The following is a 26,662-nucleotide window of genomic DNA, read 5'->3' as shown; positions in this document are numbered from 1 at the left end:
GTCGGTTGTAGAAAGAAACCACAGACAGACGCCCGGATACACACACACACACTCTCTCTCTCTCTCTCTCTCTCTCTCTCTCTCTCTCTCTCTCTCTCTCTCTCTCTCTCTCTCTCTCTCTCTCTCTCTCTCTCTCTCTCTCTCTCTCTCTCTCTCTCTCTTCTTTAAAGTATAGCATGATAAACCATGAAAATACTTTTCAGATATCCCATAGTTAGATAAGCACATTTATTATTTGAAATGTACATATAATACCTATTGATGGTAAATCTTTATATATTTTCAGACTTCACCAGTATAAGTCTTAAGGCCTCTTATATCATCATTAGGGATGTCCGATATTGGCTTTTTTGCCGATATCCGATATGCGATATTGTCCAACTCTAAATTTTCGATTCCGATATCAGCCGATACCGATGTCGATATTTGGGTTATTTTTCCTCAAACCTAATTTAGGTAACATTACATATCTCCTGTTGTGGAATTAACACAACATGCTTAATGTTATTGTGATGCCCCACTGGATGCATTCTTGAATGCAACAAAGCTTTCCAAATGTTAACATTGTCTGTGCAAAATAAGAAAAATACTTTAACTTAATTTAAGGGAAAAGTGCCATGTTTATTTTATTTTTTTTAATGGTCTCAGACAACAGTTTGGATTACACTCTCCCTGAGATAATCTTGACAATGCCCACAACAAATAGGGCAAACTTGACTTCACAAATGATAAAACATTGTACCTGAACAACTATGTGCAACATAGCAGTATGTTTCTTTAACTAAAACTCAATAACCTTAATTGAATAAATGCACAAATATGAGTCAATTACAATGTGCACTGTACTGCACAATTTTGAAAACATTTATTTGAGCTATAAATAAAAAAATTCCCAATATTTTATCGGTTTTAAGGCAAAAAAAATCCGATACCGATATTGACCGATATTACATTTTTATGTTAATATCGGGCCGATAATATCGGACATCTCTAATCATCATTTTTGTCATAATCCTGATTTGAAACCTGATTTAAAGCAGATGTTATGTTTTATTCATAATAACCAAGATGTCTATGGGATAATGTTGCATGTTGTAAATTACTTTAAACTGAATCTTGATTTTTTGTTTTCTGTTGGGAAGCAAGCGGCCGCAGAACATGTTCAGTTATTAAAGATATGTCCACCCCTGTTGATGATTTGTAAAGTCTGCTGCTTCTATTGTTTTAGTCCTCGTGTTTATTGTGTACATTTAAGGGACTATTTTTCTGTCTTTTTTGTTCATGAAGCATAATTGTAATAAACAACTCAGTGGATCCAACTGAATGTTCTCGTGTGTTCAGCTGATGATTTCTTGTTTCATTAGTGAATAATGCTTCCATAAGTGCCTTAATAATAATAATATATTAATCAGAAAGTATAAATAAAACAATAAATGTTATTCAAATTTTATTCTGGGACCTCCTCCCTGGGTTTTGGTTGGGGGGGGGGGGGGCCTCAGTGTCTCTGTGTCGGTTGTAGAAAGAAAACACAGACAGACGGCCGGACACTCTCTCCCTGTCTCTCTCTCTCTCTCTCTCTCTCTCTCTCTCTCTCTCTCTCTCTCTCTCTGAGAGCGTGTGTGCGTGAGCTGCGGAGCGTTTGCGTTTTTTTCTAATTTTATTTTCATTTTCTTTGGTAAATGGCATTTGTTTCTGTATAGTTTATTGGGAATAGGTCACTGTGAATTATATTTTTCGAATTTGGTGGTTAGTTGGGGTGGTGTTTGGGTGTTTTTTTGTCTCCTGCCGGCGTCTCGCCAGTCGGTGGGTGCGCAGCCACCATGGTGAATGGAGATCCTCTCTCCACGCTAACCAGAAAGCACAGCCTTAAGATCTGTCCGGGCTTTCAGTGTAGCGTGGAGGACGTTTGTTTGGCTGTGGGAGAAAGGTTCAGATAGGACCGGATTAAGTCGGCCGCTCGGATGAACGGGGCCGTGGTAATCTTCCTGGACCAGCTGGAGAAAGTGAACCGAGTCGTCGAGGCAGGCATCACCGTCAACGAGATGTTTGTTCAGGTGCTGCCGCTGGCACAACCTGCTGCTAGGGTAGTCCTGTCAAACGTCCCCCCTTTCATTACCGACGAGTTTCTCAGCAGAGAATTGTCCAGACACGGGAAGATTGCTTCCCCGGTTAAAAAATTCATGCCTTGCAAGTCTAATTTGCTGAAACACGTGGTGTCCCACCGTAGACAGCTGTATATGATACTGAACAATCGGAACGAGGAACTGAACCTCCGTTTCATTGTAAAGGTAGATGATTATGAATACGTGATTTTTGCAACCTCGTCGGGAATGAAATGTTTCGGTTGTGGAGAGGAGGGGCACACGGTGAAAGCCAGCCCGAGACAAGGTGATCTGAATCCGGCTGGTCCAGGGGGGGCTGTTGGTGCCGGGGCGAGGCCACCACTTGGCCGGCGGGGGTCCGCTGCCTGGCAATCGGCTCCCCCGGCCGGGGAACCCCCCGCTGCGGCACCTATTGTCGTCTCCGAGCGGCCGGCGACCGCTCCGCGTGCTGCGCCGCGTGGTGCTGCTGCGGTAGAGGACGCTACGCACCGGGTGAGTAGTGTAAATACACAGGGTGTGTGTGTGTGAATGATGTGAGTGAGAGTGGGAGTGAGTTTTTGGGTGGAACAGAGGAAAGTGTAGTGGTGGGAGGAAAGGAGAAGGAAGCTAGTGTAAATGCAGGTGGAGAACAGGTAGGCCTAGTTGGGATCAGCGAAGGGGGACAGGCAGTGGATATAGGCGAAGTGCAGACGGAGGAGGTCATTGGTGAAGTAGAGGTGGATGGGATGGAGGAAGAGGAGGCAACAGAGGTGGTAAAGACAGTAGGCCTACTTAGTGCTAAACGTAGGAGGAAAGTAAAAAATGCATCAAGTGAGGCAAAAAGCAGTAAAGTCTGTGCAGAAGATAGACAGGCAGATAAGGGAGCCAGTACAGATGAGAGTGGCAGTGATGAATATGTATCTGATGGCAGTGAAGTTCTTGGCCTCACCAGCAGCCAACAAAGAACCCAATATACTGCTGATAGAATAAGTGTTTTCTTAAAGCAGACCAAAAACCAGCATAAAGTGAAAATTGAAGATTTCTTCCCTAATTTGATTTGTTTTGCTCCTCTGCCCGGCTCCACATTAGCCAGAAAGAGGTGTCTGGCCTCACCGACCAAGAAGTTTTTAGATTAAAGAAACTTGTGCAAAGAAACAAATGAATAGTGATGATGAGAAATGCTCAAATGTGTGTCTCGTTTTTAACATCTCATTTGACATGGATTTTTTTAGGGTAGGCAGTGTTAATGTAAATAGGGCCAGAGAGGGAAAAAAAAGGGCAAGTATTTTCGAAACAGCAAAAATGAAGAAAGTCGATGTTTTATTTTTACAAGAAACGCACAGTGATGGGGGCAATGAGGCGGACTGGAGGAGAGAGTGGGAAGGGGAAGCCATTTTGAGTCACGGCACCTCTCTGAGTGGAGGAGTAGGTTTCCTCTTCTCCAAGGCTTTCACTCCGGTCTCACTGGAGGTTGAGCATTTTATCGAGGGGAGGCTACTTTTAGTCAAAGCTCGGTTTGATGTTTTTACGGCTGTTTTTATTAATGGTGCAGAGAGGAAAGTTTTTTTAGAAAAGGTAAGTGATGTTTTAAATGGCTGTGCAACGGAGGATTTTTTATTCTTGGGTGGGGATTTTAATTGTACTGAAAATGAGGTTTTAGACCGAGACCATGCAGAGCCACATCCAGCATCCCAGCATGCTCTGAGGCAGCTGGTCTCTGCTTATGGCCTGGTGGATGTATGGAGAAGGATGCATGCAGACTGCCGACAGTACACGTGGTCCCACCTCAGAGAGAGTAGGATATCCTCAGACAGACTAGACCGTATTTATTGTTTTAAGCATCATTTTAATATTTATAAATCATGCACCATTATCCCAGCTGTTTTTACTGATCACTCTTTGGTTTTATGTCAGGTTTTTATTAGAAATGTAAAGCCTAAAAGTGCTTACTGGCATTTTAACTCTGTTTTAACGTTTGATAGAAAGTTTAGGGAGGTGCTTATTTATTTTTGGGATGTTTTTAGGCAGAGGAAGAATGATTTTAGCAGTCTTAGGCAGTGGTGGGACCATGGCAAGACCAAAATCAAACTTTTATGTCAACAGCACACCCTCAATGTCACTAGAGACATCACTAGTTCTATGAAGGACCTGGAGATAGATATAGTGAAACTAGAGAATTTAGGTGAATCCACAGGAGATCGAGGACATATTGAAGTCCTCAAAATTAAAAAGCTAGCATTAGCTGACCTGCTGGAAAGTAAAGTACAAGGTGCACTGGTCAGGTCCCGGTTTCAAGCCATTGCGGAGATGGATGTTCCCTCTAGCTATTTCTTCGGCCTGGAGAGGAAGAATGGGCAGAGGCGAGTAATCCACACACTGCTTTCAGACACAGGGCAGGAGATTGTCGAGCCAGGCCAGATCCGGAGGCGTGCAGTAGAGTTCTACACTTCCCTCCACAGTAGCGAGTATGAGGAGGAGGACTCACTGATAGAGGGGTTCACTGGTGGACTGCCTCAGGTCTCTGCGGAGACCAACTCCTGTCTTGAAGGGCCGTTAGAGATGCAGGAACTATACGCCGCCCTGCAGGGCATGCAGGGACGGCGGGCTCCCGGCATAGACGGCCTCACAGTTGAGTTTTATAAAGCCTTTTGGGACATCTTTGCCAATGATCTTTTAGATGTTTTTAATGAGAGTCTGGCCTCTGGCTCAATGCCCACTTCATGCCACAGAGCAGTCATCACTCTCCTCCCAAAGAAAGGTAACCTGCTAGATATAAAAAACTGGCGCCCTGTGTCTTTGCTGTGTGTGGATTATAAGCTTCTGTCCAAACTTTTTGCCTCCAGGCTGGGGAAAGCTATGGAGCAGGTCATCCACCGGGACCAGACCTACTGTGTGCCCGGCAGGTCCATGGTGGACAATGTCCAACTTATTCGAGATGTTTTAGACGTCTCCAGCTCATTGGGTTTGAACACTGGTTTGATTTCTCTGGACCAGGAAAAGGCTTTTGACCGCGTTGAACACAACTTCCTCTGGAAAGTTATGGAGAAGTTTGGGTTCAGCGCTGGTTTTATAGCTAAGATCAAGGTGTTGTACAGTGAGGTTGAGAGTGTGCTAAAGGTCAACGGTAGTCTGTGTGCTCCTTTAAGAGTGTGTAGAGGTGTCAGGCAAGGCTGTGCTCTGCCTGGGATGCTCTATGCACTCTCCCTGGAACCCCTCCTCAACAAAATACGTCTTAATATTGAAGGTCTAATTTTACCTGGTTTTAGTGGAAGCATTGTTTTATCGGCCTATGCAGATGATCTCATTGTTTTTATTAGGAATCAGCGGGAGATGGGCATTTTAGAAAATATCATTAATGATTTTACTATTTTATCAGCAGCAAGGGTGAACTGGAAAAAGAGTGAAGCCCTTGCTGTTGATGAATGGTCTGACGGTCTCCTGGTTCTCCCCCAGAGCCTTGCCTGGAGAGGGGACGGGTTAAAATATCATGGAGTGTTTCTCGGGAATGAGGCGGTGGTGAAGAGAAACTGGGAGGTCGTACAGAGGTAGAGTTTTTGGTTTTAAATAATCTTGTTGCATCCCTTTTGTGGCATCGTCTGTCGTGTGTGGACCCCCCCTCTGGCCTACTAGCGGAAAACCCCAAAAAAATGGTTGATTTCTTTTGGGGGGGTCTGCACTGGGTGCCACAGGGGGTGCTATATTTGTCGAGAGAGGAGGGGGGACAGGGCCTCATCCACCTGGCCAGCAGAACGGCCACTTTCAGACTCTGGTATGGAGGAACGTGACCAGCTGTATCCTCAGAGATGTGAGTAAATTGGGGCTGGATACTGCTCTGTTTTTAACTGATTCAAAATTTTTAAAGTTGAATGGGCTTCCTCCTTTTTATCAGGGCGTTTTTAAGTCTTGGGCCCTTTTTAATCATAAAACATGTGAAATTGTAACTCTCTGCACTGGTTACTAAAGGAGCCTTTGATCCATGGGAGCAGGCTGGACGTCTGTAGCGTGACGCCCGGGCTGCTGTCAACACTGTATAGGTCAAAGACTGTGAGCCTGCAGCAGCTGGTGGAGGCTGCAGGGCCGGAGCTGACGGGGGCCGGGGCCCTGGGCTCTCTCCTGGGCATTCGATCGGTCAGGGTGGCTCAGAAGCTGCTGGAGCTCTGGAGGCAGAAGCTATGTGGGACGTAGAGGAGCCTCCTCATGAAGTACTCCCGAGGAGAGGCAATACCAGACCCCACGGACCCTTTCCCAGACATCATCCTGAGCCCAGCGTTAGGTGAAGAGACCGGCCCCCTGTTAGCTGTCAGCAGCCCGGGCAAGCTCAGCCTGCACCGGGCCGACAAGGCTACATTATACCAGAACATTGTCAAAGCAATACACAAGAAAGGACTGAGCGGCAGACCCCCCACAGTGTGGAGCAACAGGCCAGGGTGGGGGGGGACCTGCCCCCAGTGGAGGGTTTTATACAAGCCTCTCCTCAACAAACGGACAGCTGACCTCCAGTGGAGGGTACTACATGGTGCCATCGCCTCAAATACTTTTATCTCGGTTTTAAATCCTGCTGTTTCAAACACATGTCCGTTCTGTGGCCTACGGGAGGCAGTTTCCCATATTTTTACTGAGTGCCCGAGACTCACTGTTTTCTTCTCTCTTTTAACTTTGGTTTTTAGTCTGTTGAATGTGTTTTTTTCTGAAAAAGTTTTTATCTTTGGTGCTGGATACAAAAAAAGTAATATCTTTAAGTGGCAGCTAGTAAATTATCTCTTAGGAGATGCGAAAATGGCCGTGTACATCAGCCGGAGAAATAAGGTGGAGGGCAGAGCAGGGCATGAGGCCCCTCCTGTGTTCCTCTGTAACTTCAGAGCCAGAGTCTGGCTGGAGTATACGTTCTATAAGGCGTTTGGGGATGTAGATGCTTTTAAACAGCGCCGGTGTTACAATAATATTATTTGCTTTGTTGAAAATGATGAGTTGCACTTTGCACAGGATTTTGTTGGATAAACCAAACAATTTTAAAGACTGAACAAATAGCACATTTCCTGATGTATTGTACTCTCGGTTGATTGTAAAAAAAAGTATTTTTGAAAAATCTAAATCAAATCTCTCTCTTTCTCAGTTTTTACGAATTGCAAACTGTAATTCGTCGGGCTCTGGCTGTGATATGGCTTTCCCGGGGGGCAGCTCAGGTCTGTGCACACACTCACACTGCAACATGTTTGCACACACACAAGCCAACACACACATTACAACATGTTCGCATGCACGCACACGAATGCACACACACACACACACGCACACGAATGCACACACACACACACACGCACACGAATGCACACACACACACACACACACACACACACATTACAACATGTTAGCGCACACACACAAAAATGCTTGAACAGACACAGATACACACACAAATACACACACTCATTCACTCACTCACTCACTCTAAAGCCTAGTCTTGACACACACTAAAGCCTACTCTGGACACACACACAAACACACACTCTAAAGCCTACTTGACACACACACACACACACACATACACACACTAAAGCCTACTCTTGACACACACACACACACACTCTAAAGCCTACTTGACAGACACACACACACACACACACACACACACACACACACTCTAAACCCTACTCTTGAGACACACACACACACACACTAAAGCGTACCCCCCTAAAGGGATCCTGCTCATGCGTGACCCGGGGATGGAGGCAGCCTGGGCGCTACTCGACCGCTGTTACATGCAGCAGAGATGAAGTCTCCAGTAAGAAGCAGCCCTCCCCTGCGGTGAGTGTCCCCCGTCAGGGGCAGAAGGCCGCCCGCTGTGGGCCGGGCCGTGATCGGGGCGGCCTAGGACCTCGGAGGCAGTATTCGTATGGTCTGTTTCTTCAACGGCCGTGAAACGACAAACAAACACACACACACACACACACATGCTGTGTGTGTGTGTGTAGAAGCTGATTTCATACATTCCCCCCCCCCCTTATGGGATGTTAAAATGGGCTTTAAACGGAGCCGGAAACTAAAAGGCACTCTCTTTAAATGTCTTGCACACACACAATCATAAACACATGCTCTAACGTACATGCATGCACGCACACACAAAGAAGCACACACATTTGTTGGATTATTTACACTGCAGTTTCTCTGACTGGACTTTGAAAGGATAACATCGTTATGACATAATCAATGCTGAATGTGTACAAGGTCAATGTGTCTATGAGCTCAGCTAATACTCATAATGCAGATCCTAATCCCCTTTTTAAAGTGTACGAATATTAAGGTGGCACCAAACCAAAACATCTACCCACCCGACCTTTGACCCAAAATGTCCACCATCATCCTCCTTAATCAAGTAAAATAAGAATATATATATATATATATATATATATATATCCACTAAGAGATGTCCACTTCTGACTTTTATTTTATTTTTATTGTATTTTATTTATTTATTTATTTATTTATTTATAATCTTATCTTATCTTCGATGCTTGTAGGGTTCGCTTGTAGGGTATTTATATTTCTATTTCTATTGTATGGAGCACCTGGAACAACAATTTCCCCCCGGGGATCAATAAAGTATTTCTGATTCTGATATGTATATATATATATATATGTATATATATCTATATATATATACGGCTTAATGGAGGCGCCGGTGGGAGCGCTTTGATTGGAAGCATGACCGGCTCATTCGGGTTACGACACACCACAACAAAAAGCCTTCGGGGGGGTTTGTATTATTGTGCAAAGTTTAAATGGAAGTACACCGCAGGGCTGGCACTACTCACCAGCAACACTGTGTGTGTGTGTGTGTGTGTGTGTGTGTGTGTGCGTGCGTGCGTGTGTGTGTGCCCAACCCCCCACACAGGCTGTCCCTCTCAGAAAAGGTGGACCTGAAGAAGTCACGCTTCTTCACGGTCCCTCACGACGGAGGCTCTGTCGTGACCTCGCCCGTCAGCTCCTCCACGTCCAGAGACAGGTGTGTGTGTGTGTGTGTGTGTGTGTGTGTGTGTGTGTGTGTGTGTGTGTGTGTGTGTGTGTTTGGAGTCGTCAGGCGGCCCCTGCCTGGGAAGTATCACTTAAGAGGCCATAAAAGTATTGGGGAAAGGCTCCTAATTCTCTCTCTCTCTCTCTCTCTCTGTTTTTGTCTCTCTCTCTCTCTCTGTCTCTCTCTGTCTCCCTCCCCTCTCTCTCTCTCTCTCTCTCTCTCTCTCTCTCTTTCCCTCTCTCGCTCTCTCTCTCTCGTCACAGGTGGGCGTGTCCCCCTAGATGTGTAACGGATAGATGAGCAGCGTTTCCTACAGTCCGCTGGGTAGGCTGGTGGACTGATCTATCCAGAGCACATATAGGAGGACACGCCCACTTCTGATGTCACTAAAACACAGGAAAAGACAGGTTTTAAAAAAGTTTTTTTATAGAAATGAAAATAAATAAATAGAAAGTCTTTCAGAATGTGAATTACTGTTATTCCATCTTATGAGTGACTTGCTGAGGCTGCACACCTGGGCTGGGTCTGATTGGACTCTGGGGCTGGGCTGGGGAAGGGTGACCACCTGTTGACCGCCTCAGCGTCTCTGTGTCGGTTGGACACACACACACACACACACACACACACATGAAGGGTGGGCTGGGAGGGTGAGGGGGGGTGACGAGGGGGGGGTGAGGGTGATCGGGTGGGGGTGAGGGGGGGGTGTGATGGAGGGAGGATGAGGGGGGCGACGAGGGGGGGTGAGGGTGATGGGGTGGGGGTGTGATGGAGGTGATGAGGGGGGGTGAGGGTGATGGGGTGGGGGTGCGGGGGGGAAGGGTGAAGGAGGGGGCTGATGGGGGGGTGTCATGGAGGGAGGGTGACTAATGCTGCGTTTCCACTACAGGGTGCGGTACGGTTCGGTTCGCCTCAGTCCGGTAGGGAGGGGGCGTATAGCCCAGCTCAGTTCCGAGGTCGCGTTTCCACCGCCGACAGTACCCTTTGTGGAAGGCCGGATGTCGATCGCCGCGGCAGCTACGTAAACAACGTAAACAACGTCTTCCTCCCCAAGAATGCAGACGAACGTCTCCACTTCCTTGTTCGCCCAAGCAAGCGTTTTACGCGACATGTTAATTGTAAAGAATAATACCTCGAGGCTACTGTTTGTTTGTTTTTATCCCCACATCGCCCGGAAGTGATGATTCTGTCGACCAATCAACGGAGGGGGTATTTAGCTAGAATTTCCCGGGACCCTTTCAGGCGTCTCGTCTCGTTTTCAGTACCCCAACGGTGGAGTACTGAAAACGAGGCCTAAACGGGTACAGCTAAGTCCGGGTCACGCCCACTTTTGGCGGTGGAAACGCAACCCGTGCGGAACCGATCCGTTCCGCACCCTGCAGTGGAAACGCGGCATAAGCATCTCTGTGTCGGTTGTAGACACACAAACACACACACACACATACACCATACACACATACACACACACAAACATGAAGGGTGCGTGAGGTGGGCTGGGGGAGGGAGGGGGAGTGTGTGTGAGGGGGGTGAGGTTCAGAGGAGGGTGGGGATTGAGGGGGAGGGGGATGAGGTTGACGGGGGGTAAGGGGGAGGGGGGGTGAGGTTTGGTGGGGGTCTGAGGGCGGGGGAAGGGGGGCGGGGGAGGGGGGTGAGGCTGAGGGGGGGTAATCACTGCTCCCCGGTTGTCCCAGGTCTTACCGTTTTCCTCGAAACACACAAAAGATGGAACTATGCACACAATTCTGAAAACTTGAAGCTCATGAATCAACTACAAGACTCTATTCCATTGTTTTCACGCATAAAGAAATTCTAAATCACATTTTTGCCAAACTCGAAGCACAAATCTCCTCATTGAGCCCACTTGGTTCACCTGGAGACCACTGGCCTTCAGAACGCCACGCTCAATTACCAATTGGTCTCACTCACTGTACAGACTGATGTACATGTACATCTGTTTCACCTCATTTATATTCTTCTTTGTATTTTTTATTGGCCTACAAAAAGCTTTTTTTGCAGTCAGTTCAGCTGAACATTTACTGTATTACAGTAACCAATAAATATTTGCTTTGTTACCTTTTTGTACTTGTGCACTGATTTCATCATTACATCCCCCGAAAGACAGTCTAAACATTTTCTTACCGTAGTGTTTTTCATTGTACTTCAGTGCAATTAGTGCACTGTGAGTTTTGCCAAAATAGGTAACATTGGTGTATTTTCAGAACTCCAACAATGTTGCAGTATCAACAATAGGTGTACAGTACGACTCTGTGGGATTGTGAGTTTAACCCATTGGAGCTCATTGGATCGACAAATATGCATTGTTTCCTATACTGCTACGATTGTGTCGATGCAATATTTATATTCTGCTCCTCCTCCTCCTCTTCCTCCTCCTCCTGCTCCTCCTCCTCCTCCTCCTCCTCCTCCTCCTCTTCCTCCTCCTCCTCCTCCTGCTCCCCCTCCTCCTCCTCCTGCTCCCCCTCCTCCTTCTCCTCCTCCTCCTCCTCCTGCTCCTCCTCCTCCTCCTCCTCCTCTTCCTCCTCCTCCTCCTCCTGCTCCCCCTCCTCCTTCTCCTCCTGCTCCTCCTGCTCCTCCTCCTCCTCCTGCTCCTGCCTCTCCTCCTCCTGCTCCTGCCCCTCCTCCTCCTCCTCCTCCTCCTCCTCCTCCTGCCCTTCTTCCTCCTCCTGCTCTTCCTCCTCCTCCTCCTGCTCCTCCTCCTCCTGCTCCTCCTCCTCCTCCTCCTCCTCCTGCACTTCTTCCTCCTCCTGCTCCTCCTCCTCCTCCTCCTCCTCTACCTCCTGCTGCTCCTCCTCCTCCACCTCCTCCTCCTCCTCCTCCTCTTCCTCCTCCTCCTCCTCCTCCTCCTGCTCCTGCCCCTCCTCCTCCTCCTCCTGCCCTTCTTCCTCCTCCTGCTCCTCCTCCTCCTCTACCTCCTGCTGCTCCTCCTCCTCCACCTCCTCCTCCTCCTCCTCCACCTCCTCCTCCTCTTCCTCCTCCTCTTCCTCCTCCTCCTCCTCCTGCTCTCTCTGTCTAATTATGTCATTACCTTACACACAAATGGCTACGACGTGCTAATGACTCATGGCCACTGCGGAGGTTGATCCAGTTGAAGATAAGTCAGTTCAAACTGATCAACCCTGTCTCATCAAAATTACGTTCCCAGAGAACTATTCGGCATTCTCAATTACGTTTGGCAAAAAACGTATTTTGTCCGTGATTACGTTTTATTGAACGTATCGCAAATACGTTCGGTCCCTATTTTTTGCCATTTATTTACTTCTAGGATTATGTTTGCTTGAAACGTATCCCAGATATGTTGAATGTCAACGTATAGCACATTATTGTCATTAAGGCATATTTCCCTTTCGGGGAACGTTTCATTTCACGTATTTAGTCTGAAACACGTATCTTGGCCGTGAATACGTTTTATTGAACAACCAACAAGGTTATAAAATACATAAATTCCTTGTTATATAGCCTACAATACATGAATTATAATTATTTGACAACTTCCCATCAATGCCAGTACGGCGAAGGTGACGGTGATGCAGGGTTGCGAGCTTCACGGGTTGTTTTAAAAACGGATTTGCGGGTGTAAACCTCAAAGGCGCGGGTCAAGGTTTTCTTGGGTATTTCAAAACGGTAACGTACTGGCTCTAGGTACGCCACATAGAAGGGGAGACCACGCAAATTTCAATCATAATAAGGACATTTATTAAACAACTAGACAACAACGGCTGCCAACGGCTGCCAGATCATTAACCTTATATAAGTGTGGTGTAAGTCAGTGTAATGAAGAACTCAGGATGTGGTGTGGATCAGTATAGGAGCATTCTACTAAACACAGCAGAAGCCAAAACCCGCAAGGAGGAGAGAGCCCCCCCATGTTGGATCCGTATAGCCTTTTATCCTCCAGCCAATCACACGCCCCTGAGCAGAGACAAGGAGAACACCAATAATCCAATCTGCCCGTGGGCGGGGTTAGCGGGGCCGTCACAAGCCTACCTGGCCCCGCCCCCTTCTGCCTCCACCACAGACCGGGCCCTCATCATGGTTTTTATCCTCTTCCCCTAGCCCCCATCCTAACCTCTCCCTCACCTGACCCTGACCTTAACCCCGCCCCCCCTGGCCCTTTACATAACCCCTCCCACCCCTGACCCTAACCCCAACCCCCTCCCTCACCTGGCCCTTACCCTAACCCCGCCCCCCCTGGTCCTAAACCTAACCCCTCCCACCTCCCACCCTAACCCCAACCCCCTCCCTTACCTAGCCCTCACCCTAACCCCACCCCCCCTGGTCCTAAACATAACCTCTCCCACCCCTTATCCTAACCCTAACATCCTCCCTCACCTGACCCTAAACCCTAACCCGGGTCCCCCCCTGATCCTAAACATAACCCCTCCCACCCATGACCCTAACCCCCCTCCCCCATCTGATCCCCATCCCAGCCCCCACAAAGGATCCCCCATTTTTTTTTTTTCATACCACATGTGTGTGTGTTTTTACTCTGGCCCCTCCCCCGCCCCAGCCCCAGGGCCCCCCCTCCATCCCCCCATTTTTTATTTTTCATAACATGTATGTGTGTTCATTCTGCCCCCCCACCCCAGCCCCAGGGCCCCCCCTCCGTCCCCCTATTTTTTATTTTTCATATATATATATATATATGTATATTATTATTAATAACAATATTATATTAATATGATCTTCCACTGCACCCACTGTTATTATTTGGTATTTTTTGTAATATGCCCCGTGCCCCCCTTCCCTGTCTTCCTTTTATTTACTTATTCCTCATCCCCAACTCACCTGCTGCCCCTCTTCCTTTAATATATCTTTAATGCATTAACCCTGTTTAAACGAACACAATATTTACCTTTATTGTTCGGCGTCACTTTGCACCCCCTGTTGGTGACCCAGATTAACGCCAGCGCCACGGCTTTCCATGCTCCATCTCCTGGATGTTTGGTGGTATTGCAACGTTAAAGTACAATAACATCAAAACGTTTTTATAACGATCTAATTCGACCTTATTATCGGCCCCACTTGTAATTATATTTTTATTCACCCTCCCAGCTCCCCATTGCCCTTTCCCTCGACTCCTCCCTTCATCCAGGCCCTTGCTTTTATTTAATTTCATTCGTTTTCATCCTTTATCCATGTCCCGTGTCCCCCATTCCATTATTGTTTTGCGTCACTTTGCACCCCCTGTCGGTGACCCAGACTAACACCAACGCCACGGCTTTCCATGCTCCATCTCCTGTTTGTTTGATGGTATTGCAACGGAAAAATACAACATTATCAAAACGGTTTTATAACGGTCTAATTTGACCTTATTACCGTCCCCACTTGTAATTACAATTTGATTCACCCTCCCGACTCCCCTTTGACCTTTCCCTCGGCTCCTTCTTCCATCCAGGCCCATATTTATTTATTTTCATCCTTTATCAGTGTCCCGTGCCCCCCATTCCATGCCTCCTTCTCACTTATCCCCTCTCCCCCACTTACCTGCTGCTCCCTCTTCTTTTATGTTTATATACATTTTTTCAAACGCATATATACATGTAAAAATCGATGTTTTTAATGTATGAACCCGCATCACGGTCGCATTAATGTACAGTTTGCCTTTTATGTTTTTGTATATTTTTTTACCCTTGGATTGTATCACCTTGACCCCCACACTGCAATAATTCGATACAACGGTATTATTTTATTGTGTTTTTAATTATTTCTATTACGGCCGTCATCTCTGCTTCCTTAAAGGGGTAGTTCGGAATTTTGGACATAGGGCCTGATTCCCAAGTGAGCATTGGTATTCTATATCACTGGAGACAGTTTTCAACACATTTCATTCAGTCCTTCTAGTTGCAGAGTTTGCTCGTGCTAGGCTAGCGCACGGCAACGGGCAATGCTAGCCTGCTATTGTTAAAAACAGTCTTACCCACTCCACAGTACACCCGAGGTAAATCAATTATAACGGCAGACTATAGATTTAAATGTCTGTGTTGATAGAATAATGTTAGAAATAAAACTAACCTTGCATCGCATTAATCATCGAGGGACTACTTTCTCAGCAGAAGCGGAATTTTACTATGCGCTGGTTAGGTTTGTATCCGAATCACGACAGAAGAACGTAAACAGTGAAGCGTGGGACAGAAGCGCAATTGAACGACTAGGCAACATGATGGTTCAGTGTGCTTTTAGAAATTGTAGAAATAAACGGTGGCTTGTTGCTGCTGGCTTGGACATCAAAACACCGGCTCGTACATGTACGGTTCGTTGGATACAACAAATTCCTCATAATCGTCTTCAAAAGCAGATGCATCGCTAACTCCTCCAAACGTGGGCATATCTTGTTAATTGAATACGCTTATAGAATTCCTTCGTTCACTGTACTCTGCGTTTGTAGCAATGACAGCGGCAGGTAACCTAGGTATCAGTCCGCCGCTGCCGTAGCCTACGTACAGGAATATAAACACTGCTGCTGAGACCCCGCAATTCCCTCAAAATGCAATGCAATGCAAGGTTGGTTTTATTTCTAACATTATTCTAGAAACAGACATTTAGATTTATAGTCTGTCGTTATAATTGATTTACCTCGGGTGTACTGTGGAGTGGGTAAGACTGTTTTTAATAGCAGGCTAGCATTGCCCGTTGACGTGCGCTAGCCTAGCACGAGCGAACTCTGCAACTAGAAGGACTGTATGAAATGTGTTGAAAACTGTCTCCAGTGATATAGAATACCAATGCTCACTTGGGAATCAGGCCCTATGTCCAAAATTCCGAACTACCCCTTTAACACCACCCGGTTTAAGGTGACTTAGCAGCCCCTGCTGGCGGCTCCGCTTGGTGCAGACACCACGATCCTCCGGGCTCCACCTGCTGGTGACCTGGAGAAACACAGCAAAAGTGATATAATGTTGCATTCCTTCAGCATTACTTTTGAAATTCGACCCCCTGATTGGCCCAAATTCAAACTTTAAAGTTGTTTACCCTCCTGACCTCTCATTGGCTCTTCACCTGACCCCCCCATTGGCTTTTCATGTTTAAATTTGAAATTGTTTTGATGCCCTGGCCCCCTATTGGATGTCTCTGCCCCAGACCTCAAGTCCCCCCTCCCTCCTACATGTCTGTATAAAAGTATTTGTTTTCGTTGTCTCTCATTTGTGCTCTGTAACCACGGCTTGTCTGGATTCTCCATTATACGGTCTGTTTCTATGCTATCTATTTGTACCTGATGAAGTCATTGCATTGACGAAACGTAGTACTATGCCCACAGCAGCCTAATTTCCAAATAAATCGGATATTGGCTGGATCGCACTTGTCTCATTACCTTACAGTTCAGTTTAGTTGATTTCAGTATAGCTTAGATACTTTCCGTTTTAATTTGAATTCGAACTATTCGAAAAGAAACATGCAACCTTCAACCACCTACCCCCCACCGCTGATGGATTTCTCCGCGTGGGCTGCACCTGCTCCGGAGGCCCGCTTCCATCACTTCGACCACGGACACGAACGTCTCTGGGCCCCACGCCACCCGTCTCCCAGACGTTGGGAGCAACACGCGAGGCCCGTCAGGGACTGGTCTCCCTACGGGCCTACCCGTCACCACCACGAGGGTTGGTCCGAGGCCCACGGACCGGCCTACTCGCCTCCACGCCGACCGGCCTACCCACCTCCTCGCAGACCGGCCTACTCGCCTCCTCGCCGTGAGGCGCAGGAGCCTCTCCATCGCCGCGCTCCTGAGACGCGTCGGGCTCCTCGCCATCCCGCCCGAGCTCCGAGCCCCCCCGCCGGACCCCACAGGGCACGACCGCAGGTGAGACCTCCACCTCCGCGTCCCGACCCACGACCCCGCGACCGGCCCCGACCTCCGGTCACCACCGCGGCGCGCACTGGGTCTGCAAGTCCGCCTCCACCCAGGCGGGCGCCGCGTGCCCCGGCTGCTCAGCTCTCTGACGACCCGGACTCCTGGCGGCCCTGAAGGCCTCTCACCACCTCGCCAACGCCGAGGGCCCGGAGCCCCTTCCCGTCGTCGCCAGGCTAGCTGAGTCCCTGAGGGTCTCCGTTCGCCCTGCTGTCCCCAACGCCGCGACCGCGCAGCTGATTGACGGTGACGCGCGCAACTGGCGGTACACCAGCATGCTGCTGCTCCGGGACCACTACAAGGCTGCGGTGGACGAGAAGGTGGGTGCTCTCCTCCTCCTTCCAGACCCCATCTGGTGCCCGAACTTCACCGTGGCCCTGGCCTGGGCTCAACGCCACTTCGGCCAACGCCTGCGCCCGGAGACGGTGAGCGCGCTGCGCTCTCGCCTCAGAGAGGTTCTGGACGTTCCGGTCCCTCTGGTCCAGCTGTTCCCGCAACCCGCCCCTGGAGCCGTGCTGCCACGCTTCACCCTACCTGCTGGACCACCGCCTCCTGCCCCCGGCCTCCGGTCCCCTGGACCCGGTCCGGAGGCCCTCGACGTGGGGGTAGGACCTGCTGAACGGCGCTCCCCGGCCAGGCTGCCGTCGCCTACCTCTTCGCTGGCCTCCTGCTCTCCTTCTTCTCCGCCCCTGTGCCCCCCCATCCCCCCCGCCTCCTCTTCCTCTCCCGTTCCCCTTACCCCCTCTCCTCCACGGCCTGCAGCCCCGGGACTTCTCCAGAGCACCACACCGTTGGCTCAAAGGACCAGGCTCGCGTCCAGCCGCCTCCGCCGACGAGTCGCAGCCATGCCCGCTCCCGGACCTTCCTCTTCTCCTCTTCCTCCCCCCCCTCCTCCTCCTCCACCGCCCTCCTGCTCGACACCCCCGCATGGGTTAGCCCGGGCCGACCCGGAGAGAAACGACGCACCGGCTGACGCACGGGACCCCGCCAGCCCCGCCTCTTCCTTCGCCACCCCGACTGTGACCCTCGCTCGACCCACCCGACACCCAAGCACGGGTAAGAAATGCCAAGAGTGGCACTTACAGTCTAGGGAACCGCTTCTCATTCTCACGCTTCGCTGAATTTAGCATACCTGGTCTCCAGATCGATGGTTATCCTGGTGCGTCGTTCCGTCATGCCTCCGCGGTGATGGCCAAGACCACCATCAACCCCAAGGTCCGCAAACTGGTCCTGGCTTTCGGCTTAAACAAAAGGAATAACAAGTTAGAGAAATCGTTTGTGCGTAATCTCCAAACCGCTGTTAAATGGGCACGTATCGCGTTCCCTTGCGCTGCGCTCCTGATTCCTGAAGTCAACTATTCCCGTGCGCTCCCGTTCAGAGAGCAGGAGCTTCTCTCCAAGTTAAATGCTTTCATCGCCACTCGATACGAGTCGATCCCAACGCTGCCCAGACAGGCGTTTGTCACCGAACGTGATAACATCCACTGGTCTCGGGACCCGCTTGGTTATTAACCTTTCTACGTCTTTCCTACTTACGGAGGCGCAATTCTCAGATTTGGATAAAGGACTCCCGTTCATTCCCTCCACCGACATAGACCCGTGCGAGTTGTACCAACAGGTCCGCTCGGACATGCAAGAGTACCACCGCAGGGTTAAACTAGCCGTCTATTTCCGGGATCACCCCCCGTCGGAGAAACTACCCTTCACATACAAATCCTCCTGGGTTCCACCCGAGGATGACATCCCGTTAGAAGTCGCGCGCTTGGTCAATGCTGACCTCCGTTATTATGACGAATCCTTCAGGATCAACCGGGCCCCTGCTAACCTCCTCCCTGAGGAGTCGGAGGCTCTCCGCAAACTAATTCAAAACAAAAATATAGTAATCAAGCCCGCCGATAAAGGCAGCGCTGTTGTCATCATGGACAGGTCTCAGTATATATGGGAGGGCCACAGGCAGCTGCATGACACGCGCTACTACTCCAAACTGGAGGCTCCCATATATACTGAGACCGTCCCGATGATTGTTGATTTGATTTGCTCCCTGTGGAGAAAAAAGTACATCACCTACGGGCAGCGTGACTACCTCTTGGGTGACGCGCAACCCAGGCCCAGGCTCTTCTACATGTTACCAAAAATACATAAAGAGCCTGTGGCCTGGAGTGAGCCCTTTAAGATCCTCCCGGGGCGCCCGATAGTTTCGGACTGTAGCAGTGAAACCTACCATACGGCTGAGTACCTGGATCACTATCTTTACCCTCTTTCTATCTCACACGCGAGCTACGTAAAAGACACTTATGATTTCGTCACCAAGGTCCGTGCTCTTCGGATCCCTGCGCACGCTTTCTTATTCACTATGGACGTTGGCAGTCTGTACACTAATATAGACATTGCTGGGGGCATGCGCGCCGTGCGTGATGCTTTTAACCTGCGTCCTGACGTCACGCGCCCTGACGACGAACTTCTTCGCTTGCTGGAGATAAACTTCACGAGAAATGATTTCCTCTTTGACAATCAGTTCTTTCTCCAAATCAAAGGCCCGGCTATGGGGAAGAAGTTCGCCCCCTCGTATGCAAACCTCTTTATGGCGCGGTGGGAATCCTCTGCGCTCGCCGTCTGCCCTCTGGCAACCTCTATCATACATGCGTTACCTAGATGACATATGGGGCGTTTGGCAACACTCTGAATCGGAATTCGATCAATTTCTAAACATCCTAAACACGCACGATCCGTCCATTACTCTCAAATCATGCAAACATTTTTCCTCCGTTGATTTTGTCGATACCACCACGTTCAAAGGCCCACAGTTCATGACGTCCCTCATGTTAGACGTGAAAGTTTTCTTTAAGCCCACAGACACACACGAGCTCTTACATGCAAGCAGCTTCCACCCTAGGCACACGTTCGCGGGGCTCCTTAAACCGCAACTCCTGCGCTTTGAGCGCATATGCTCCAGAACTGCAGACTTCTGGGAAGCAGTTAAAATTCTGTTTGACGCCCTCGCCCTTAGGGGATATTCGCGATCGGCCCGCCGTCTCTCCCTTAAAACCTTTAAACTCACACGTCCTTCTCTCGAGTATGGAAGCATATATGTAGCAAAATTCAAATGGCAATGCAATTTGGAATTACATTATGCATTTGACAATTCATTATGCAATTTTATAATGTAATTTGTAAATACGTTATTCAAAGTGTATTTTAACATGCAAAGTGACAATGCAATCCTCAATTAAATTTGCAAAAGTTATAACAATACAAATAGAATAACATTTTGTCAAATTCTTTGAGTTCCTTTATACAAATTGAAAAGCTATAGCGTCCCCGTGATTGCAATCCACTTCGCCACACTTCGTGTGTTGCGATATTCAAATGACATTTCAATCCGCAAAACGAACGCTTTGCAAAAGATTTGGCAAAACGGAATCCAAAACGGAATCCAAAGAGGGAATCCAAAGAAGAATCCAAAGAGGAATCCAAAAAGTCAATATGCAAAGTGGCAAACGTATCAGCCAATCAGCGTCTGGGTGGGAACTACGTCACTTGCTCGTAATTTCCTTGTTCACTTCTAGTTCGTATGTGTCAGGTCCATGGTCACCAATGGAGATTATTGATACGCTCCGAAGTTTGGCCGATGATGTGGAGAACAATCGTGTTGAAGACACAGATGCGGTAGATAGAGTGCGTGTTCTGGGAGATAGGATAGACGACTTATCCTCACTGGTACATTTTGACGCCAGTGTGGTAAACACAAAGATTTCCCAAGTGCTACAGGTACTGGGTGCGAAACATAGGGTCGGGAGACCCACCGTCTCCACCCACTCCTCACCTACAAAGCTCTCCACAACCTAGCCCCCAGTTACCTCTGGGACCTCCTCCAAGAATACACTCCCTCCCGCTCCCTCCGCTCAACCTCTGCTGGACTACTATGTATCCCCACATCTCGACTCATTACGAATGGGTGCCCGGTCATTCAGCTGTTCAGCATCCAGGCTCTGGAACTCCCTCCCCCCACACATAAAACAGTCAGACCAGAGTCAGACACAATAGAAAGTGAAGTAGTTCCCGCCCAGACGCTGATTGGCTGATACGTTTGCCACTTTGCATATTGACTTTTTGGATTCCTCTTTGGATTCCTCTTTGGATTTCCTCTTTGGATTCCGTTTTGTATTCCGTTTTGCGGATTGAAATGTCATTTGAATATCGCAACACACGGAGCGTGGCGAAGTGGATTGCAATCACGGGGACGCTATAGCTTTTCAATTTGAATAAAGGAACTCAAAGAATTTGACAAAATGTTATTGTATTTTTATTGTTATAACTTTTGCAAATTTAATTGAGGATTGCATTCTCACTTTGCATATTAAAATACACTTTGAATAACGTATTTACAAATTACATTATGAAATTGCATAATGCATTGTCAATTGCATAACGTAATTACTTATTGAATTGCAAATTGCATTGCCATTTGAATTTTGCTACATATATGCTTCCATACTCGAGGGGCAACGCATCCCCTTTATCACGACCTCCTCCACCTCGTCCGCTCGCCTGACCCGACTGGTCAGGTCGAACTTCCAACATCTCCTCGACACGACCACTTACCTTCCGGGTTATGGCATCATCGCCGCCTACAGGAGAAACAAAAATATTAGAGACCTCCTGGTGAGGGCCAAACTGCGCCCCTTGTCGGAGCCCAGAGTCACTAGACTCTCGTATTTTTATAATTTTATTCCGTTGGCCCGGAACCAAAACAATGGGAATGTTCTCCCCACTGAACGGCACGCAGGCATCAATGCGAAGAACTGTGTCTACCTGATCCGCTGTCTCACTTGTGAACTCCAATACGTAGGAGAAACAGGAAACACAGTACGTGTCCGCTTCCACCAGCACCGACATAATATCAAACATAAAAGAGACGCTCACCTACCCTTGGTTGCGCATTTTATACAACACGGATGGCTGGCCCTTTCCGCGTCGGTGCTAGAAGCCAACCCCTTCTGGTCTGCCGCCCAACGGCGCAGGTCGGAGAGGATTTGGATTGACAGGCTGGGGACCATGCAACCCCTTGGTTTGAACGTTGGGGTGGGTCGGGGACCCCTGGGGAGCCGCCTGATGATGGCCCGTGCCAGCGACGCCACCGTGGCCTCGTTAATGGCTGACTGTCCTAACCCTAACCCTCTCCCTCACCTGACCCTAACCCTAACCCCGACCCTCTCCCGGTCCTAAACCTAACCCTTCCCACCCCTGACCCTAACCCCAACCCCCTCCCTTACCTAGCCCTTACCCTGACCCCGCCCCCTGGCCCTAAACCTAACCTCTCCCACCCCTGACCCTAACCCCAACCTCTCCCTTCCCTACCCCCCAAAGGCCCCCTTACATGACCTCCACCCCAGCCCCCGGCCCCCCACAAAGGATCCCCCTTTCTTATTTTTCTTACCATGTGTTTGTGTTTATTCTGCCCCCCTGCCCCAGCCCCCCTTCGTCCCCCTATTTTTTATTTTTCATACATTCCTATTTACAAACAATATTACTTTTAATATGGTTTCCAAATGCAATTAATCCAAGTGTAATTATTCTATTGATGTCCTGTGCCCCCCCCTTCCCTGCCATTCTTATTTATTCAAGCGATCACGTTACCACATCATTCCTTAAAAGTGCTTTAATGTACTCTTCAAACCTCGACAGTACATTGATTTGACCCACTGTTTTAATAGGAACGCATGGTTTTGGTCTATTTGGCGACACCTGCTGACCACGGGGAACGAAAACACTCTGCGGCCATTTTGGTCCGAACTCTTTTAAGTTTTTCGGCTCAATTTGTAGCTTTTTGTGTTTTGTTCTCCGCTGGTTCGTCTTGTGTTCTACTTTTACTATTTATCGTCACACATTTGGATTTTTGTGACCCCTAATACCGCTCTTATTTAATGTTTTGTTTACGTTTCTGCCCACGGAGGCCGCCATCTTGGATCTCCAACATTAATATGGTTTGGAGTCACTTAGCACCCCCTGTTGGTGACCCAAATTCATTATAACACCACGGTTCTCCATGCTCCATCTCCTGGATGTTTGATGGTAGTACAACGTACAAAAATAACATTGTTTACACGCTATATTTTTATTGCGGTTCAATTCGACCTTACGATCGGCCCCCCTACTTTCACCAATTTATTCATTTACCCTCCCGGCTCCCCATTGACCCTTCCTGCGACTTCCCCCTTTATCTAGGCCCTCAATTAAATTTATTTTATTTGTTTTTTATCGTTCTCCACCATCCCGTGTCCCCCAGTCCCCTCTCATTCATCTCCTGCACCTGCACCCAGCGGCTCGCTTGCAAGATTTTGGCCTGAAGTTCTTCCCAGACCTACACCGTAGCCATCCAACCTGCATATCTGAGAATCAGGCCTCTCTTTAATAATGACAAAAAGTTATGAGAGAAATACACATTAACTTTTGTCTCATAAGCGGCGTGGTGCCGTCTCCTTTTGACCTTTTGACCCCAGACTTCTGGGGGAATAGCTGAATCAATTCATTAGTCAATCAGAAGCATGTAAATATCTTCCCGGTGGCGTAAAAGAGGGCGAACAAGGTGTCCTTCAACATCTACGCTTCCAGGCGATTGCAACGGTGCCACACATGAGCATATTCGAACAAGTTTAATGGTAGTAATTAGCTGTCGAAATTGGAGGCCTTAATCAATAATGAGCAGCTATTGATTTGCTTCCCGATAGAAATTTGTGACAAATGACATGTTATTTAGCATCTACACGTTGAGCTGAGTCCAATGACACCAAGCATGACACTCTAGAAAATGGTAACATGTATTTTACATGGTACACCTAGGTCTAGGACATGATCTCGGTGTAGCAAGAGGGCGAGCTTGATCTCATTGGACTCAGCTTAACGTGTAGATGCTAAATAACATGTAATTTGTCAAAAATCTCCATCGGGAAGCAAATCTATAGCTGGTTATTATTGATAAAGGCCTCCAAAATCGACAGCTAATTACTACCCCGAAAATATTCAAATATGATCATGTGTGGCACTGTTGCATTCGCCTCGAAACGTAGATGTCAAAGGACACCTTGTTTGCCCCGTTAGGCCACCTAGAAGATATTTTCATACTTCTAATGGATTGATTCATATTTTAAGGTCCTCGGAGTGAGACTGGAAAAATCGGAGAAACACTCCCATTCAGAATGCATTGGTTTACATTTCGTTCTTTGGAGCAAGGATATTTTTGTTTATTTATTTATTATCAGTTTTTGGGGGGGTGCTTCAAATATGCTAATTTTTCTGCAATAATCCAAAATCCAATGGAAAAACCCGTTGGCTTTTTGTCAAGGGAACCCAGGGCGACGCTTCCGGGTTGGCCAACATACGTCATCCCTCCACCACGCTATACTGTAAAAACACATGTTCAAGTTGAATGATAATGCATGAATTTATTCTTTATTCTGCCATAGTATTTATTTAAGGGGGGAGGGGGGGCATACAAGTCTTTTGGCCATAGTGGATCCAGATCTGTTCCGGAGCATTTCACCACCTCGGGCAACAGCGCAGGGTTGCCAGGTCCTGCAAAAAACGTCCTGCCCACATACCGTTCAAAATCCACCCAAAATGTCCTAGAAGCAGCCCAAATAAAAAGGATATTCCACTTTGGCCAATGTTTTGAAAGTAATAATATTTGAGGGAATATTTGTTGTTGTTGTTTAAGCAGCGAAATGCATTGTGTGTGTGTGTGTGTGTGTGTGTGTGTGTGTGTGTGTGTGTGTGTGTGTGTGTGTGTGTGTGTGTGTGTGTGTGTGTGTGTGTGTGTGTGTGTGTTGTGTGTGTGTGTGTGTGTGTGTGTGTGTGTGTGTGTGTGTGTGTGTGTGTGTGTGTGTGTGTGTGTGTGTGTGTGTGTGTGTGTATGTGTGTGTGTGTGTGTGTGTGTGTGTGAGACACGCTATTTTATGTTGATATTCGACTTAATCCAGTGTTCAGGAAAACGTTGTCAACGTATGCTTTTGGCGACTGGGTTGGCTGGGTCAGATATACGTGTTTCGAACAAGATGATAGGCATTAAAAGTTACATAAAGTAACGGTTTAATAACACAAACGCAGGAAACACGTGAGCTTCTAGTTTAGCGAAAGCAGCGTCCCTAGCAACCTGACGTCGTTGAAACATGCGAGCGAGCCGATAAAATCTTCCTAATAACTATAAAACTAAAGATCAGACACAATCACTGACTGAAGATTATGCAAGTAAAAAGTATATTTATCTCTAGAAATGTTATTAGAAACACGTTTAACAGTGAATCGGTCCAAATATATTGCATTTCCCATTCAGATAATAAAGATTAATAAAGATCATGTGTCGGAGATTAATCGAGATATAAACACTTAGACTAATTCAAGAGAGAGAGAGAGTAAAATAAATCGAGGGGTCCGGAGCAAGAATTGACAAAAGACTTTATCGTGAAGAAAAACAACAACGATAACAGCCGAGTAGGTCTTAAGAGTCACTGTCGTTCAAAAACTGCGGCGTCTTTTTATACACACAAACAGAGCAGCTTCTCCTTGAGGTGTCTGCCTCCATTCAGTCATAAATCCATCTTAACCTGAATGGTCAGCAAATAGACAACAAATGGTCAGCAAAGATAGCCCAAAGATAGCCCTGCTCCTTTTAGGGGGGCTCCATCTGTTCTAAGCCCAGACACCTAGGCACCGTGTGTTTTCCACTATTAGGTATAAAGACCTCATAATAATCACAGTTTACCATAGAATATAATCAGTAATTTCTACCACACAAGGAACAGTACTTTCACCCTTCCTCTTTACCATCTACACCTCTGACTTCAGCTTCAACTCTGGAACCTGCCATCTCCAGAAATTCTCAGATGACTCCTCCATCGTGGGCTGCATCAGTGAGGACAGGGAGGACGAGTACAGAGGTGTGGTGGAGGACTTCGTCAGATGGTCTGAGGAGAACCACCTCCAACTCAACATCGGCAAGACCAAGGAGCTGGTGGTGGACTTCCGCCGGAAGAGGAAGCCCCCAACCCCTATTACCATCCAGGGGGTTGAAATTGAGACGGTGGATTCGTATAAGTTCCTTGGAGTACACATCAACAATAAACTGGACTGGTCTGACAACACAGAGGCCCTCTACCGGAAGAGTCAGAGCAGACTCTTCTTCCTCAGGAGGCTCAGGTCGTTTGACGTGTGTGGCAGGCTGCTAAGGACATTTTATCTGTCTGTGGTAGCCAGCACGCTGTTCTTTGCTGGGGCGTGCTGGGGAGGAGGCATCAAGGCTGGGGAGTCAAACAGACTCAACAAGCTGGTTAGGAAAGCCAGCTCTGTTGTGGGACTTGAGCTGGACAGTCTGGAGGTGGTGGTGGAGAGGAGGATGAGGGACAAATTCAAGTCCATCATGGGCAACCCCTCCCATCCCCTCCATGCTGAGCTGTGGCAGATGGGGAGCACCTTCAGCCACAGGTTCATGTTCCCCAGGTGCAAGACGGAGCGCTTCAGGTGCTCCTTTGTGCCGGTAGCCATTAGGCTGTTCAACAGTGCCCGATGATGATTGTGTTTGTGAATGTCTATGTGTTTGCATATGCATGTGTGTGTGTGTTTAGGTATGCGTATATATGTGTATATGCATCACCCATCTTGATGTTGTTTCTGTTTGTCTTGTTTTTGTCCCTATTAACTATAAGCGTCTCCTTATGC

General features: G+C 48.0%; 3 protein-coding genes and 2 long non-coding RNA genes across 10 annotated transcripts in view; 1 reads left to right on the top strand and 4 right to left on the bottom strand.

The window, feature by feature from the left end:
- Positions 1–26,662, top strand: part of LOC132453279 (NACHT, LRR and PYD domains-containing protein 12-like) — a 410,038-nt gene that overhangs the window by 131,344 nt on the left and 252,032 nt on the right. The window lies entirely within an intron of this gene.
- The window catches only part of LOC132453282 (NACHT, LRR and PYD domains-containing protein 12-like), a 208,066-nt gene that overhangs the window by 78,095 nt on the left and 103,309 nt on the right, over positions 1–26,662 (bottom strand). The gene's annotated exons all lie outside the window — the stretch shown is intronic.
- LOC132453337 (stonustoxin subunit beta-like) overlaps positions 1–26,662 on the bottom strand; it is a 186,500-nt gene that overhangs the window by 91,434 nt on the left and 68,404 nt on the right. The gene's annotated exons all lie outside the window — the stretch shown is intronic.
- LOC132453351 (uncharacterized) lies at positions 55–1,602 on the bottom strand. The gene is made up of 2 exons (XR_009524650.1): positions 987–1,602; positions 55–311 (listed from the first exon to the last, which is right to left on the bottom strand). It is a non-coding gene; the product is annotated as an uncharacterized LOC132453351 (long non-coding RNA).
- Positions 15,874–19,478, bottom strand: LOC132453394 (uncharacterized). 2 transcript variants are annotated; one of them, XR_009524694.1, is made up of 3 exons: positions 19,173–19,478; positions 18,084–18,192; positions 15,874–15,974 (listed from the first exon to the last, which is right to left on the bottom strand). It is a non-coding gene; the product is annotated as an uncharacterized LOC132453394 (long non-coding RNA). The 2 variants fall into 2 exon arrangements; XR_009524693.1 differs by lacking the exon at positions 19,173–19,478 and adding an exon at positions 18,488–18,729.

This window comes from Gadus macrocephalus, chromosome 3 (genome assembly GCF_031168955.1).
Source record: "Gadus macrocephalus chromosome 3, ASM3116895v1".
Taxonomy (NCBI): Eukaryota; Metazoa; Chordata; class Actinopteri; order Gadiformes; family Gadidae; genus Gadus; species Gadus macrocephalus.
This window is presented reverse-complemented; position numbering and strand designations above follow the sequence as displayed.